The 10,792-nt window shown below is 49.5% G+C and overlaps 9 non-coding genes across 9 annotated transcripts; 3 read left to right on the top strand and 6 right to left on the bottom strand.

Annotated features, from left to right (window-relative positions):
- Positions 1 to 102: 102 nt before the first annotated feature.
- Positions 103 to 173, bottom strand: Trnap-cgg. Its single transcript has one exon. It is a non-coding gene; the product is annotated as a tRNA-Pro (tRNA).
- Positions 174 to 407: 234 nt separating this feature from the next.
- Trnav-uac lies at positions 408 to 480 on the top strand. Its single transcript has one exon. It is a non-coding gene; the product is annotated as a tRNA-Val (tRNA).
- A 3,119-nt stretch (positions 481 to 3,599) lies between these two features.
- Trnap-cgg lies at positions 3,600 to 3,671 on the bottom strand. Its single transcript has one exon. It is a non-coding gene; the product is annotated as a tRNA-Pro (tRNA).
- A 235-nt stretch (positions 3,672 to 3,906) lies between these two features.
- On the top strand, positions 3,907 to 3,979 carry Trnav-uac. Its single transcript has one exon. It is a non-coding gene; the product is annotated as a tRNA-Val (tRNA).
- Positions 3,980 to 5,388: 1,409 nt separating this feature from the next.
- Trnap-ugg lies at positions 5,389 to 5,460 on the bottom strand. Its single transcript has one exon. It is a non-coding gene; the product is annotated as a tRNA-Pro (tRNA).
- Positions 5,461 to 7,099: 1,639 nt separating this feature from the next.
- On the bottom strand, positions 7,100 to 7,171 carry Trnap-cgg. Its single transcript has one exon. It is a non-coding gene; the product is annotated as a tRNA-Pro (tRNA).
- A 235-nt stretch (positions 7,172 to 7,406) lies between these two features.
- Trnav-uac lies at positions 7,407 to 7,479 on the top strand. The gene has a single exon. It is a non-coding gene; the product is annotated as a tRNA-Val (tRNA).
- A 1,410-nt stretch (positions 7,480 to 8,889) lies between these two features.
- Trnap-ugg lies at positions 8,890 to 8,961 on the bottom strand. The gene has a single exon. It is a non-coding gene; the product is annotated as a tRNA-Pro (tRNA).
- A 1,639-nt stretch (positions 8,962 to 10,600) lies between these two features.
- Positions 10,601 to 10,672, bottom strand: Trnap-cgg. Its single transcript has one exon. It is a non-coding gene; the product is annotated as a tRNA-Pro (tRNA).
- Positions 10,673 to 10,792: the final 120 nt, after the last annotated feature.

Genomic DNA, 10,792 nt, shown 5'->3' with positions numbered 1-10,792 from the left:
TCAGAACTGGTTGTCGGATTTTAGCGCTGACTTGGAGGCCTGGAAATGCGCGAAACAGCCGCCGCCATGCGATTTGTTACCGCACCGTTGTACAAAACGCAAGGGCTCGTCCGGGATTTGAACCCGGGACTCCTGCACCCGAAGCAGGAATCATACCCCTAGACCAACGAGCCTATTCGTTCCGAAAACGCACTGCATGTGAATGACGCCACCTTTGATGGTCTCACCATGTAGGGCTGCAGCTCAGCCAGCGTTCTCCCTGTCTGTCGCGGTTGGATTGTTTCCATCGACGTCTTTTACTACAGGAACTTCACGAATCGGAGGGAGCTCGTAGCCGATGCCCTTGCTAACACAGAAGACAAACTGTTGCTATTACGAGTCTCCGGTGGTACATGAAAAGAACCGTCGTTTCCGTGGTGTAGCGGTTATCACGTCTGCTTTACACGCAGAAGGTCCCCGGTTCGATCCCGGGCGGGAACACAACAATTTTAATCTATATTTCGGATTTCATTTCCGAGATGACCTGACGTCCGCGTATGCAGAGACAAGCAATGTCGTATGCTAGACGGATAGGGCGTCATTTTACGGTCAAATACTGTTGCTCTCTTATTGCACCGGTATTTGGTAACTGAGAACGCCCCTAGCTCCATTATGGCTGGCAAAATTATAATCCGGTTCTTCAGGGCTACTTCAAGTGCGCTTGCTACTGGCTTTCCTGAGCTCACCCTACTCGCCTTGTCACAGCTCTGTCAAAGTGTGATGCTAACTAATAATGAGAAACTCTTAGCCACGCTCAATCTTACATGCCACCCCTTGGTTGTTGCCGTCGCTAGTAAGATGAGGGTAGACTGTCGCACAATTAAGCTGAATCTCCACTCACGGTGCACATATCCCGCAAAGACAACCTTGTTTTCCGTTGCATGCAAAATTACCGTCTGCTTTTCTACCGAATTCCACCTACGTACTTTACTGGTGCCGCATTCTTGTTATATCCACGTGCTATAACAGGCGTCTACTCTTCATTGAGGAGCTGCAACCGGGGCTGAGTTCCACCTACTCTTCAGCACGGTCAAAATGGCAGGGCTCGTCCGGGATTTGAACCCGGGACCTCCTGCACCCAAAGCAGGAATCATACCCCCTTTTTTTTTTTTTTTTTTTTTTTAATTTTTTTTCGTTTTTAGATTGGGAAATTGCATCTGCTACCACCTGTACCCGAAACCTTCGTAATCGCCTTCACGCGTCGGACCAGAGTGTCAATTGCTCACGTCGAATAAGAAATTCGTTTGATATTGACGGCGAGCTTTTTGCGCTGACTCAGCCACTGACGTGCGATCAGTTTGCACAAAACGCGAGGGCTCGTCCGGGATTTGAACCCGGGACCTCCTGCACCCTAAGCAGGAATTATACCATTTTTTTTTTTTTTTTTTTTTTTTTGAACCTGTCTCCGCTGTTAGGACACTAAGCAGTGTGGTTAGCTGCATTCAGCCCCCGTGGCAATGTCTTGCAGTCCTCCAGCTTTGTTGACCACAGTTAGGTGCCTCGATAAGAGGTGGACAGGTGTCGCATCGCTCTCGCCGTCACTTGTTACCACGAATCGTACTTACGTAGTTTTCTGCAAGCGTCAGCGTAGCGTCAGTCGAGCTAAGTCGGGCCAAGTCGCATAAGAGGAGCAACAAAATGCGCATTTCCGGTACCGGGAATCGAACCCCGGCCTCCTGGGTGAGAGCCAGGTACCCCAGCCACTTTTTTTTTTTTTTATTTTATTTTTTTTAACGCGTCGGACCAGAGTGTCAATTGCTCACATCGAATAAGAAGTTCATTTGATATTGACGGCGAGCTTTTTGCGCTGACTCAGCCACTGACGTGCGATCAGTTTGCACAAAACGCTAGGGCTCGTCCGGATTTGAACCCGGGACCTCCTGCACCCAAAGCAGGAATCATACCCCTAGACCAACGAGCCACCTGGCTGGAGCAGTCAAGTTAATCCCAAGTAGTGCGCCTCACAGGGAACACAAACTTTCACGTGAATTCGCAAGATAAACGCTTTCTGCAGGCAGCACTCACCACTGATGAGAAGAATATTAAAGGCAACGAATAAAAAGCGAAATAACTGCATCGAGCACTGCTTATGAACAGCCGGCAGTGCCTCAGTTTCGGTATGTGGTTTCTCAGGGTTAAGAGAAGGCGAATGCACTAAACAAAAGAACATCGGGAAACCAAGCACCAACTCATAACGAAAAGATTGCACAATATACTGCAAGCAAAATTTCCAGAAGACGGATACTGAAGACGCCGCAGACAAAAGAATTATTCTATGCAGTAACGAATATCTAGGAAGCGTGAATTGCATGTGCTGCTCCACCACACAACTTCTTTTGATACTGTTTTACTTATTCTAAATTTTCATTACCTCATCGTCTCTAGAATACTGTGCGGTTATCACCTGGTTTCCAACAGCGATAGTAGTAAGTAAATCGACTACAAAGTCTTTCAAAGTAGGTCAGACACAAAAAAAAAATCGGAGCTGCGTGTAGCTCATGTCATTCTGCTTTCAATCGTGAATCTCCGGCTGGGAGTAGTGGCGTACTTCTGTAATCCAAGCTTCTGGGAGGCCGTTGTGTGGGAGAGATCTGGAAACAACTACAGATTCGACCGTTCCACGAGCTCAGGAACGGCCGCGATGCCTTCATCGAGCTCTGCAGATCGACAGATGATAGTGTGGAAATTTCGGCAAGCGGTGGCTAAGGGTTAAGAGAAGCCAAACGCACTAAACACAAGAAAGTCGGGAAACCGAAGCACACAACTCATAACGAAAAGATTGCGGAATGCAGTGCGAAAGCAAAACTTCGAGAAGACCAACTCTGAAGCCATCGGCGAGCTAGGAATTATTCCGCACAAGAAGCGATCATGTAGGAAGAGCGAGCCGAAGCTGTCGCTCGACCACACAATAAATTTTTGCTTAATCCCAATTTGCAGTACCGGTTCGACACTAGAATACTGCGCCTTGGTTCTTCCAAAAGCGATAGTAATAAGCACGTCCACTGCAGTGTCATTTGGGGTAGTGAGTCAGACATGGGGAGGATATGAGGCGGGTGGAATATGCAACGGCAGGGGCATTGCAGGGCGGCCGCCGACTCCTTGGGCTGTGGCGCGCCGGTGCCGGCGGCGGCCTGGCTGGGCTGCTGGTGCCTCCATGTAGAGCTGCCGCCGAGCCCAGGCACCGTGCCGCTAACGAAGCGATTGCCTTTGGTGACATCTTTTGCAATAACGACTGCGCGAATCGACGGTATCTCGTAAGGAAGGAAAGAGCAGCAGCTGCCGCCGAGCCCAGGCGCCGTGCCTAACACGCAGAAGGTCCCCGGCTCGATTGCGGGCGGAAACCCGTTTTCGTCGCACTCAGCAAGACACTTGCTACGATCTCTACTGTGACCATTTAAATCAACTTCAAACGTTCCATCAGCAGGGTGCACATGGCTCAAATGAAACATGAAACGGTTTCAGAACTGGTTGTCGGATTTTAGCGCTGACTTGGAGGCCTGGAAATGCGCGAAACAGCCGCCGCCATGCGATTTGTTACCGCACCGTTGTACAAAACGCAAGGGCTCGTCCGGGATTTGAACCCGGGACCTCCTGCACCCGAAGCAGGAATCATACCCCTAGACCAACGAGCCTATTCGTTCCGAAAACGCACTGCATGTGAATGACGCCACCTTTGATGGTCTCACCATGTAGGGCTGCAGCTCAGCCAGCGTTCTCCCTGTCTGTCGCGGTTGGATTGTTTCCATCGACGTCTTTTACTACAGGAACTTCACGAATCGGAGGGAGCTCGTAGCCGATGCCCTTGCTAACACAGAAGACAAACTGTTGCTATTACGAGTCTCCGGGTGGTACATGAAAAGAACCGTCGTTTCCGTGGTGTAGCGGTTATCACGTCTGCTTTACACGCAGAAGGTCCCCGGTTCGATCCCGGGCGGGAACACAACAATTTTAATCTATATTTCGGATTTCATTTCCGAGATGACCTGACGTCCGCGTATGCAGAGACAAGCAATGTCGTATGCTAGACGGATAGGGCGTCATTTTACGGTCAAATACTGTTGCTCTCTTATTGCACCGGTATTTGGTAACTGAGAACGCCCCTAGCTCCATTATGGCTGGCAAAATTTATAATCCGGTTCTTCAGGGCTACTTCAAGTGCGCTTGCTACTGGCTTTCCTGAGCTCACCCTACTCGCCTTGTCACAGCTCTGTCAAAGTGTGATGCTAACTAATAATGAGAAACTCTTAGCCACGCTCAATCTTACATGCCACCCCTTGGTTGTTGCCGTCGCTAGTAAGATGAGGGTAGACTGTCGCACAATTAAGCTGAATCTCCACTCACGGTGCACATATCCCGCAAAGACAACCTTGTTTTCCGTTGCATGCAAAATTACCGTCTGCTTTTCTACCGAATTCCACCTACGTACTTTACTGGTGCCGCATTCTTGTTATATCCACGTGCTATAACAGGCGTCTACTCTTCATTGAGGAGCTGCAACCGGGGCTGAGTTCCACCTACTCTTCAGCACGGTCAAAATGGCAGGGCTCGTCCGGGATTTGAACCCGGGACCTCCTGCACCCAAAGCAGGAATCATACCCCCTTTTTTTTTTTTTTTTTTTTTTAATTTTTTTTCGTTTTTAGATTGGGAAATTGCATCTGCTACCACCTGTACCCGAAACCTTCGTAATCGCCTTCACGCGTCGGACCAGAGTGTCAATTGCTCACGTCGAATAAGAAATTCGTTTGATATTGACGGCGAGCTTTTTGCGCTGACTCAGCCACTGACGTGCGATCAGTTTGCACAAAACGCGAGGGCTCGTCCGGGATTTGAACCCGGGACCTCCTGCACCCTAAGCAGGAATTATACCCATTTTTTTTTTTTTTTTTTTTTTTTGAACCTGTCTCCGCTGTTAGGACACTAAGCAGTGTGGTTAGCTGCATTCAGCCCCCGTGGCAATGTCTTGCAGTCCTCCAGCTTTGTTGACCACAGTTAGGTGCCTCGATAAGAGGTGGACAGGTGTCGCATCGCTCTCGCCGTCACTTGTTACCACGAATCGTACTTAACGTAGTTTTCTGCAAGCGTCAGCGTAGCGTCAGTCGAGCTAAGTCGGGCCAAGTCGCATAAGAGGAGCAACAAAATGCGCATTTCCGGTACCGGGAATCGAACCCCGGCCTCCTGGGTGAGAGCCAGGTACCCCAGCCACTTTTTTTTTTTTTATTTTATTTTTTTTAACGCGTCGGACCAGAGTGTCAATTGCTCACATCGAATAAGAAGTTCATTTGATATTGACGGCGAGCTTTTTGCGCTGACTCAGCCACTGACGTGCGATCAGTTTGCACAAAACGCTAGGGCTCGTCCGGGATTTGAACCCGGGACCTCCTGCACCCAAAGCAGGAATCATACCCCTAGACCAACGAGCCACCTGGCTGGAGCAGTCAAGTTAATCCCAAGTAGTGCGCCTCACAGGGAACACAAACTTTCACGTGAATTCGCAAGATAAACGCTTTCTGCAGGCAGCACTCACCACTGATGAGAAGAATATTAAAGGCAACGAATAAAAAGCGAAATAACTGCATCGAGCACTGCTTATGAACAGCCGGCAGTGCCTCAGTTTCGGTATGTGGTTTCTCAGGGTTAAGAGAAGGCGAATGCACTAAACAAAAGAACATCGGGAAACCAAGCACCAACTCATAACGAAAAGATTGCACAATATACTGCAAGCAAAATTTCCAGAAGACGGATACTGAAGACGCCGCAGACAAAAGAATTATTCTATGCAGTAACGAATATCTAGGAAGCGTGAATTGCATGTGCTGCTCCACCACACAACTTCTTTTGATACTGTTTTACTTATTCTAAATTTTCATTACCTCATCGTCTCTAGAATACTGTGCGGTTATCACCTGGTTTCCAACAGCGATAGTAGTAAGTAAATCGACTACAAAGTCTTTCAAAGTAGGTCAGACACAAAAAAAAAATCGGAGCTGCGTGTAGCTCATGTCATTCTGCTTTCAATCGTGAATCTCCGGCTGGGAGTAGTGGCGTACTTCTGTAATCCAAGCTTCTGGGAGGCCGTTGTGTGGGAGAGATCTGGAAACAACTACAGATTCGACCGTTCCACGAGCTCAGGAACGGCCGCGATGCCTTCATCGAGCTCTGCAGATCGACAGATGATAGTGTGGAAATTTCGGCAAGCGGTGGCTAAGGGTTAAGAGAAGCCAAACGCACTAAACACAAGAAAGTCGGGAAACCGAAGCACACAACTCATAACGAAAAGATTGCGGAATGCAGTGCGAAAGCAAAACTTCGAGAAGACCAACTCTGAAGCCATCGGCGAGCTAGGAATTATTCCGCACAAGAAGCGATCATGTAGGAAGAGCGAGCCGAAGCTGTCGCTCGACCACACAATAAATTTTTGCTTAATCCCAATTTGCAGTACCGGTTCGACACTAGAATACTGCGCCTTGGTTCTTCCAAAAGCGATAGTAATAAGCACGTCCACTGCAGTGTCATTTGGGGTAGTGAGTCAGACATGGGGAGGATATGAGGCGGGTGGAATATGCAACGGCAGGGGCATTGCAGGGCGGCCGCCGACTCCTTGGGCTGTGGCGCGCCGGTGCCGGCGGCGGCCTGGCTGGGCTGCTGGTGCCTCCATGTAGAGCTGCCGCCGAGCCCAGGCACCGTGCCGCTAACGAAGCGATTGCCTTTGGTGACATCTTTTGCAATAACGACTGCGCGAATCGACGGTATCTCGTAAGGAAGGAAAGAGCAGCAGCTGCCGCCGAGCCCAGGCGCCGTGCCTAACACGCAGAAGGTCCCCGGCTCGATTGCGGGCGGAAACCCGTTTTCGTCGCACTCAGCAAGACACTTGCTACGATCTCTACTGTGACCATTTAAATCAACTTCAAACGTTCCATCAGCAGGGTGCACATGGCTCAAATGAAACATGAAACGGTTTCAGAACTGGTTGTCGGATTTTAGCGCTGACTTGGAGGCCTGGAAATGCGCGAAACAGCCGCCGCCATGCGATTTGTTACCGCACCGTTGTACAAAACGCAAGGGCTCGTCCGGGATTTGAACCCGGGACCTCCTGCACCCGAAGCAGGAATCATACCCCTAGACCAACGAGCCTATTCGTTCCGAAAACGCACTGCATGTGAATGACGCCACCTTTGATGGTCTCACCATGTAGGGCTGCAGCTCAGCCAGCGTTCTCCCTGTCTGTCGCGGTTGGATTGTTTCCATCGACGTCTTTTACTACAGGAACTTCACGAATCGGAGGGAGCTCGTAGCCGATGCCCTTGCTAACACAGAAGACAAACTGTTGCTATTACGAGTCTCCGGGTGGTACATGAAAAGAACCGTCGTTTCCGTGGTGTAGCGGTTATCACGTCTGCTTTACACGCAGAAGGTCCCCGGTTCGATCCCGGGCGGGAACACAACAATTTTAATCTATATTTCGGATTTCATTTCCGAGATGACCTGACGTCCGCGTATGCAGAGACAAGCAATGTCGTATGCTAGACGGATAGGGCGTCATTTTACGGTCAAATACTGTTGCTCTCTTATTGCACCGGTATTTGGTAACTGAGAACGCCCCTAGCTCCATTATGGCTGGCAAAATTTATAATCCGGTTCTTCAGGGCTACTTCAAGTGCGCTTGCTACTGGCTTTCCTGAGCTCACCCTACTCGCCTTGTCACAGCTCTGTCAAAGTGTGATGCTAACTAATAATGAGAAACTCTTAGCCACGCTCAATCTTACATGCCACCCCTTGGTTGTTGCCGTCGCTAGTAAGATGAGGGTAGACTGTCGCACAATTAAGCTGAATCTCCACTCACGGTGCACATATCCCGCAAAGACAACCTTGTTTTCCGTTGCATGCAAAATTACCGTCTGCTTTTCTACCGAATTCCACCTACGTACTTTACTGGTGCCGCATTCTTGTTATATCCACGTGCTATAACAGGCGTCTACTCTTCATTGAGGAGCTGCAACCGGGGCTGAGTTCCACCTACTCTTCAGCACGGTCAAAATGGCAGGGCTCGTCCGGGATTTGAACCCGGGACCTCCTGCACCCAAAGCAGGAATCATACCCCCTTTTTTTTTTTTTTTTTTTAATTTTTTTTCGTTTTTAGATTGGGAAATTGCATCTGCTACCACCTGTACCCGAAACCTTCGTAATCGCCTTCACGCGTCGGACCAGAGTGTCAATTGCTCACGTCGAATAAGAAATTCGTTTGATATTGACGGCGAGCTTTTTGCGCTGACTCAGCCACTGACGTGCGATCAGTTTGCACAAAACGCGAGGGCTCGTCCGGGATTTGAACCCGGGACCTCCTGCACCCTAAGCAGGAATTATACCCATTTTTTTTTTTTTTTTTTTTTTTTTTTGAACCTGTCTCCGCTGTTAGGACACTAAGCAGTGTGGTTAGCTGCATTCAGCCCCCGTGGCAATGTCTTGCAGTCCTCCAGCTTTGTTGACCACAGTTAGGTGCCTCGATAAGAGGTGGACAGGTGTCGCATCGCTCTCGCCGTCACTTGTTACCACGAATCGTACTTAACGTAGTTTTCTGCAAGCGTCAGCGTAGCGTCAGTCGAGCTAAGTCGGGCCAAGTCGCATAAGAGGAGCAACAAAATGCGCATTTCCGGTACCGGGAATCGAACCCCGGCCTCCTGGGTGAGAGCCAGGTACCCCAGCCACTTTTTTTTTTTTTTATTTTATTTTTTTTAACGCGTCGGACCAGAGTGTCAATTGCTCACATCGAATAAGAAGTTCATTTGATATTGACGGCGAGCTTTTTGCGCTGACTCAGCCACTGACGTGCGATCAGTTTGCACAAAACGCTAGGGCTCGTCCGGGATTTGAACCCGGGACCTCCTGCACCCAAAGCAGGAATCATACCCCTAGACCAACGAGCCACCTGGCTGGAGCAGTCAAGTTAATCCCAAGTAGTGCGCCTCACAGGGAACACAAACTTTCACGTGAATTCGCAAGATAAACGCTTTCTGCAGGCAGCACTCACCACTGATGAGAAGAATATTAAAGGCAACGAATAAAAAGCGAAATAACTGCATCGAGCACTGCTTATGAACAGCCGGCAGTGCCTCAGTTTCGGTATGTGGTTTCTCAGGGTTAAGAGAAGGCGAATGCACTAAACAAAAGAACATCGGGAAACCAAGCACCAACTCATAACGAAAAGATTGCACAATATACTGCAAGCAAAATTTCCAGAAGACGGATACTGAAGACGCCGCAGACAAAAGAATTATTCTATGCAGTAACGAATATCTAGGAAGCGTGAATTGCATGTGCTGCTCCACCACACAACTTCTTTTGATACTGTTTTACTTATTCTAAATTTTCATTACCTCATCGTCTCTAGAATACTGTGCGGTTATCACCTGGTTTCCAACAGCGATAGTAGTAAGTAAATCGACTACAAAGTCTTTCAAAGTAGGTCAGACACAAAAAAAAAATCGGAGCTGCGTGTAGCTCATGTCATTCTGCTTTCAATCGTGAATCTCCGGCTGGGAGTAGTGGCGTACTTCTGTAATCCAAGCTTCTGGGAGGCCGTTGTGTGGGAGAGATCTGGAAACAACTACAGATTCGACCGTTCCACGAGCTCAGGAACGGCCGCGATGCCTTCATCGAGCTCTGCAGATCGACAGATGATAGTGTGGAAATTTCGGCAAGCGGTGGCTAAGGGTTAAGAGAAGCCAAACGCACTAAACACAAGAAAGTCGGGAAACCGAAGCACACAACTCATAACGAAAAGATTGCGGAATGCAGTGCGAAAGCAAAACTTCGAGAAGACCAACTCTGAAGCCATCGGCGAGCTAGGAATTATTCCGCACAAGAAGCGATCATGTAGGAAGAGCGAGCCGAAGCTGTCGCTCGACCACACAATAAATTTTTGCTTAATCCCAATTTGCAGTACCGGTTCGACACTAGAATACTGCGCCTTGGTTCTTCCAAAAGCGATAGTAATAAGCACGTCCACTGCAGTGTCATTTGGGGTAGTGAGTCAGACATGGGGAGGATATGAGGCGGGTGGAATATGCAACGGCAGGGGCATTGCAGGGCGGCCGCCGACTCCTTGGGCTGTGGCGCGCCGGTGCCGGCGGCGGCCTGGCTGGGCTGCTGGTGCCTCCATGTAGAGCTGCCGCCGAGCCCAGGCACCGTGCCGCTAACGAAGCGATTGCCTTTGGTGACATCTTTTGCAATAACGACTGCGCGAATCGACGGTATCTCGTAAGGAAGGAAAGAGCAGCAGCTGCCGCCGAGCCCAGGCGCCGTGCCTAACACGCAGAAGGTCCCCGGCTCGATTGCGGGCGGAAACCCGTTTTCGTCGCACTCAGCAAGACACTTGCTACGATCTCTACTGTGACCATTTAAATCAACTTCAAACGTTCCATCAGCAGGGTGCACATGGCTCAAATGAAACATGAAACGGTTTCAGAACTGGTTGTCGGATTTTAGCGCTGACTTGGAGGCCTGGAAATGCGCGAAACAGCCGCCGCCATGCGATTTGTTACCGCACCGTTGTACAAAACGCAAGGGCTCGTCCGGGATTTGAACCCGGGACCTCCTGCACCCGAAGCAGGAATCATACCCCTAGACCAACGAGCCTATTCGTTCCGAAAACGCACTGCATGTGAATGACGCCACCTTTGATGGTCTCACCATGTAGGGCTGCAGCTCAGCCAGCGTTCTCCCTGTCTGTCGCGGTTGGATTGTTTCCATCGACGT

This window comes from Schistocerca piceifrons, unplaced genomic scaffold (genome assembly GCF_021461385.2).
Source record: "Schistocerca piceifrons isolate TAMUIC-IGC-003096 unplaced genomic scaffold, iqSchPice1.1 HiC_scaffold_651, whole genome shotgun sequence".
Classification (NCBI taxonomy): domain Eukaryota; kingdom Metazoa; phylum Arthropoda; class Insecta; order Orthoptera; family Acrididae; genus Schistocerca; species Schistocerca piceifrons.
The sequence above is the reverse complement of the archived record's forward strand: the minus strand, read 5'-3'. Positions and strand labels throughout refer to the sequence as shown.